This window comes from Limulus polyphemus, unplaced genomic scaffold (genome assembly GCF_000517525.1).
Source record: "Limulus polyphemus unplaced genomic scaffold, Limulus_polyphemus-2.1.2 Scaffold66, whole genome shotgun sequence".
Classification (NCBI taxonomy): domain Eukaryota; kingdom Metazoa; phylum Arthropoda; class Merostomata; order Xiphosura; family Limulidae; genus Limulus; species Limulus polyphemus.
In genome coordinates, this window is record NW_013665676.1 from 775,662 (window position 1) to 782,480 (window position 6,819).

Below are 6,819 nucleotides of genomic sequence, written 5' to 3' on the forward strand. Positions count from 1 at the left end.
TTTTTAGCGTTATAAGCCCTCTGACTTACGGCTGAGGCGATGAGAAGAGCATAGATAACCTATTGTGCAGCTCTGCGCTAAAACAAACCAGCAATACTTTTTTTTATACGGTCCTTTCTATATTTTTCCTTCTTTGTCGGAACACAGAAAATAGACCTTCTAAAGACACGTGAAATATGCTTATATATATTCAATAAAAATGAAACATTTATTTTATGTACTACTTTCACAAAAATCCAATTTGATGTCATTCCTTATGGAGCGACTGTAAATAATATCAGTACTGTATCTTTTTATGGACGTCAGACAACTTTGTACATTTTTTTGTTTATTTTTCACAAACAGGTTTTGACGTGTGACTTGGAGATGCACATTTGTTATGTAGCTGTCACTTCACTCTGTATTATGCAGGCATAACATACGTTTTCTACCTGTTTTAGTGATATAGATCTTTTTTAAAATTATTCGTTTATTTGGTTCGTATACGATTTTAGCATAAATAGGTGGTCCAGAAAGTCGTAGAGATTGCCTTGTTCAAGTTGCTTTGTTTCTTTGTTCACTGTAGTATGTAATGCCCGAAAGGATATTGTAGTAACATTAGCATCCGGGTTGAAAGGATTGGCACTGTAATATTATTTGTTAGCCGAACTGACATGGACTCAATATAACAACCGAATAAGTCTATGAGAAAACAAAGGTCATGAGCTTACATTATCAACTGTACAAAGGAACGGGGTTTACCTGTTAAATTCAGGCACACTTTCTTGTTTCATTTCTACTAAGAGATCGTCGAGTAAAGATTTACATCAAGATCATCGTGTTTATTTCAGAGATCAATCTAAAGAAAATAATTCTGTAGAACTAAGCAAAGCCTAATAAAATTAAATGTCTTTTTAACCAACTTATCGAAGATAGAATCACCATTGTCGGATCTCACGAAAGTGTAATTGAATTTTGAATTGAATGAGGAATGTGATCAGAGATTCAGGTCCATAAAGCTTGCCTTAGTGGATGCTCCAGTGCTGGCCTTTCCCATCAGTACTGCAAATTGCTCCTGGATATTAATGCCAGTGAAAATAGAGTTGGATAATTGTCAATGAAGTTGCGGGATGTAATAGAATGTGTAATTGCATATATTAGTTTTATGTTGACAGTTCTCAAATGCAGGTATTATACAACGAAGAAAGAGCTGCTTGCAGTGGTTGTCTTCATGAAACACTATTGTCATTATTTGTATGATACAAAGTTCAATATTTGGGAGGACCACACTTTGCTGAAGTGGTTAATAAACTTTAAAGATCCAGAGGTGACCACAGAATGACGGATAAGGTCATTGTAAGAATACGACTCTGGCATAGTACATAACCTGGGCCTACAACATAAAAACACTGATAGACCATCTCACCACTCAGTGAGACCTTGTTCATTTTTGAAATATTGTGACCTTGGACACCATGTTGGAGTTAAAACTGCTATAATTTCAGCAATTATGAAAGCATTTGAAAATGGTTCTTCTGGCCATGAGTGAGTCAAAATGTTCAGAAGTGGTAGTGTGAGTGTTATATGGTGTGTGCTGCCCAAAGAAAAACTGAATGAGGAAGAGTAAATTCCAACAAGGAATTATTTGGTCTCCTCTGCAGAGGATAGCCATGGATATTGAATGGTACTATGATATAATGTATATGCTACCTTCTAGAGTTATCACTCGATTATCGATATTTAGGGTAGTCATGTAATTGAAAGAAGGTTGTGATCCCTTGCTTTCCAAGACAATGAATGAATTTTCTAAAGTGAAACGTCATTCAATGTTTCGTAAAAAAACACTTTAACAATCTTCCCAAATGTTCATAACTCTTCAGAGTGTGTATTAGAATATAGTAGTAACAGCACAAATTTTTAATCTTGATAAATAGACTTTTAGTTCAAAAGTCTTGATTAATTTGAATTTTGCCAGTGATTATTTGTTTTGTGAAGCTTGAACTAAAAACGAGTTGACTTTGATGGCCTGTAAATGACACTACTGTCACTGCCAAGCGTAGCTTCAGCAGGTAACTCGTTTCTTATACTTAGCTGAAATCGTGAGTGCGTATTCAGTATTTATTACCACTGCATATAGCACTATTTCACACAGCTATTGCTATTTTGAAATAGTTGGTGTTAAAGTAGTGTTTGTAAATGTTGTCGATAATTGGCGACTTATTCTAAGTGTGTTGCTGTTGTCTATTTTGCGTGCATTACTTGTGTTGTCGTATTCTAGTAAACACTTGTGCACAGCAGGCTGTTGAAGGACGTATATATGTGTGTCATGTAGACCTAACAAGGTAAGCATGTTAATGTGTCTGTTTACATTACATAAAAATCTGTGTTGTATTATCTTAGAAGAAACATTATTCCGTTCTGATGAGATTGCTTTGTTGCTGCTCGTTTTTTGTTACTTTATGCCAGTGCTTCTCAATTGGGTCAATGGTTCACCCAGGAATTAATAAGATGAGAATGATGGGGAGAATGGCAGAGTGAATGAATATTATCAATTATACAACAAATTCAAGAGCAGAAAAAAAAGTTATTAGTTATTATTATTTGTTCTAATTTAGTTTGATAAATACGTTTATTTTTTGTATATTTTATTTTGTATTTATTCTAGTTGTAGTAAAATGTATATTTAAGTCATAATAAAGAATTTTTAATTTAATACTTTTTTTGTCTTTTTTTCGAACTGGAGTGAGTGAGCTATTGTGAAAAACTGAGAGAGATGAATGATACTGGAAAAGGTTGAGAAGCACTGCATTATACTGTGACATTGTCAGATGTCAGTCATTAAATTTGTGATGATACAATCTTTGCCTTCAAGATGATCCTTGGAGAACAACTTTACATTTTGTTTGTTGTAGTTGCCTATTAGTACATGTGTTTATACTTCGTTGTACATTTGTTATTAATTTTGAATAAGTTCAATGTGACGGTTGGGTTGAAAAAGGCAATGCAGTAGTAAACTGTTGAAAAACATGTAACATTCAACTGAACGAATATGCACGTATATAGCTTAAAATGTATTCCCATAAATGGACAGAAAAAACGTTAGAAAAAAGAAGACTGATAACAATTACTAAATTAAAGAGGGAATAGGGATCGTCCAAAAAGTACAGAAACAATTTGAATCAAAATCCAAAGATTATATTTTCAAGCCTACAACGGGAACTCTAAAAAAAGTAAACAAACAAGACTGGAAATAGTGTCTACATTATTTTCTCCAGCTACAAATCCCTATTTTTACTCCACTAAAACTGATAAGTACTGTTAAACATGGGATCAAAATAGGGATTTGTAGCTTGAGAAAATACTGTAGACACTATTTCCAGCCTTGTTTGTGTACTTTTTTCAGAGTCACTACTTGTAGGCTTCAAACTATGATATTTTCATTTTGATTCAACATGTTTCTGTATTCCTCCTTTTTTAAATTAACATTTTTTACTAATCCTGTATATATATCAGAGGTATCGGAACCAGCGTGTTAGGGATGCTGTATGTTATATATATATACACCATTGTTTCAATAGAAGTTCGATGTGAATGTTAAGTTTAGTTATGTTTAGAAGAGATAGTTTATCACAGGTTTATTTACATAACTGTGTACGAATCATAGTTCAACTGTTGTGAATTGGCACTGGTTGTATTATTGTTTCATGTTACTAGAGCCTTCTAAGTTTTCTCGTTGTTTTAATTGCATCATAATATCGCGTAGTGTGTGTGGAACGTTCTAGGACTCTGTCAGGCTATAAATATGCGTACAAAATGTAGTTCGAGTTAGTTAGACAGAGTTAGTTAGATAGACAGATGTAGACTACATGATTGTGAATTGAGCCACAAGAAGCATGTAGTGGTGATTCTTAAAGTGAAATTATCACAGATTGTATTGTAATAACAGAGTAGAGAAAAATAACTTGTCTTGTCAATTGTGTTCTAAAGTAACTAAACCAGCCTGTGTGGACTTTGACGAAAAAGAGACATTTATTTAAAGCTCTAGATACAACTGTGATAATAGTATAAAGAACATTTATATATATATGTTTGACTTGTTTTAATATATTATATTAAAGCAAGTGAACTGTGTGCTGTTTGTTTATTGTTGAAATTTATCGCCAACAAGTCACAGACACCTAATATAAAGAATCCGGCTCATACTAAACACCTGACACTGAAGCACCCCTACTTTTACATATTTGACTTGTATAGCAATTGTAAATTATATTATCATATTAATTTTCTGGGGACATACCCCCCTGCTCCCCCTCGATTGAGCTGCCTTTGGTAACACGGAAGCTGCTTTAGCAGCTCCTTTTACTTTCAATCTCTCATTGTAAAATTTGCATGTTTTGCCAAGCAACCCCACTTTGCAACTTCTTCCTACACCACTGTAAATATATATTCATGTAATTATTATTTAATTTTCTGTAAGTGACAATGCCCTCGTTCTTTCAGGTATGTGAACTTGTGTGAAAAAGCAGTGATTTAGAAGTTTTTTCTTTTTTGTAGAGATGTTCTTCTCATTTTTTTTTTAATTGGCATATACATGTATATATATAGAGAGAGATTTATTGAATTTCCCATACTGCTTCCCGCTCCTCCACACGAGTGCGCATGAGCAAGAAGCAGTTAGCTTTAATATTATTGTTTTGATATTTTCGTATTTTTAGAATAAGTTTCCTAAGTCAAATGGTTTATTTTTGTTCAAGGTTTAAGGATTTTTGTTTTGTTTTAAATGTAGTAATCCTTGTTCTTTATTGTTTTATATAATAAAGGATTTTTGTCATTTATTTTTTAGTTTTGACAAATTTGAATATATGTTATATTTGCCTTTGAAGGGTCTTCTTTTTTATTTGAATATTAGTTACATTTAGAAAATCGCTTGTGTACAGGAGGAAGCTCTACGTATATGCTAAAGTAAAAATTAATGTGTGATCCATGCTAAAGAGTTTTGTTTTTATTCATTTTTCTTTCAATTTATTTTATTTTCGTGATTAATTTATGTGTATTATACTGTTCACTATTAAAGTGAAGAGTTTACCTTTAAATTATCTTTACTTATTTTTTTTTCTTCTTTAGTTTTACTTTTTGTAATTACGAGTTCGTACTTGCACATTGCTTTATCTACGTTATAGGGCGTTTCGTGTATTTCACAATAAAAAGGTATTTTTGTATTGCATGATATATTATGTTTTAAAGTTTAGTTTAAAGTTTGTTGTTATGAAGAATTGTCTTGCATTACTAAAATTAAAGTAAAGGTTTAATTATTATATTCTGTACAGTTAGAATTGAAAAGAGTTTTCAATTATTTCATTGTTTTATATCATGTATTATTTCAGTGTAAATATTTGTTAAATGGGTTTATATTGTATTGCAGCTAGTAAAATCCGTTATTAAAGGGTTTGTGACAATTGTGTAGCGTATACGTGATTTTAGGAACGAAGTAAAGTTAACGTACTCTTTAACCATGTCACAGGACTAACGGTTATTGGTTAAGTTTAATCGTTGAATTGAAGACAAGACAGATAATAGAGAAGGGAGCTGAAGTAGAAGGTCACAACAAGGATTTGTGAACTGCTTTAAAAGGTTATTTGTTGTATTATTAGACTTCCTGATGTGTGGCGTTTCGTTTTGTTTTGTTTGACAATTCAGTCTCTAGTTTGATAGTTGTAAACCGAATTTCGTCACCTATTCAGTTAGAAAATCCAAGTTGACAGGAAAGCGTGACACGTATCAGTCCACATCAACCAACCGTCTGTGATAAAGACTTTGTGATTCCATACACGTCATTCAGTCATTGGAGTGGTAAGTCGAGAGAACTGCTACATCAGGAGGAATTTTGAAGAGGTAGAAAAACTTAAGAAATAACATTCTTCATTATGAAACTTGAAGATTTTTCCCGAGTTAGATTACACGTATGACGAAATCTGAGAATTTTGGAGGTAGATTAAATATTCATAATCAAGTTATTTTTAATTATTCAGACTGTCATAATTCGACAAACCTGCAAACATACTTTCATCTGCACGAAATAAAAGTGTGTTTTTTTTCGAATAAAAACGATTTTGATAAGTATGAAAGTGAAATCCAGTTAAAAAGAGATTTTAAGAGGATTTCAGTACTGGCATAATGAAAGAAAAAGTTCATACAATTTTTTAGTTAAGAATGTACGCCACGGTTTCAAAACATATTAAAAACGTGTTAAAAAGAAATGTAATGTAGACAGATAGATGAATATATAGGTAGGTTTTCGTGCACTCTTGTTTTATACTCGAATATCCGTGTTTTTGTTATTGAGCAACTACCCTCAATGGGACACTTGTGGCCTAGTGGGTAATATGCCAATAACTTTACATTTGAGGGTTTATGGTTAGTGTCCCGTTGCCTCAAAATCGCCGCAATCTGCATTTTGGGAGTTTAAATGCGTTCTAAGAACGACGGCCAAATCTCACTGTTCGATTAGCATAGCCAATTAGTTGGTGGTGGGTACTGTTAACTTGCTGCCTTCCCTCTGGTATATCAGTTCAAAATTAGGGACTACTATAGCGCAGATAGCCCTTGTGTAACTTTGAGTGAGTACAAACAGAATACCTGAAACAAACAGACAGAATAACTTTAAATGTTATATAAACGATCCTATTGACTTAAAAATACATGAACCACGATAATTTGTGTATCAAAAGAATACAGCTGTTTTCTGCGCGGTGTAAGTATTTAATTTATAATGTTGTTGTTGTTGTTTGTAATTAAGCACAAAGCTACACAATGGGCTATCTGTGCTCTGCTCACCACGGG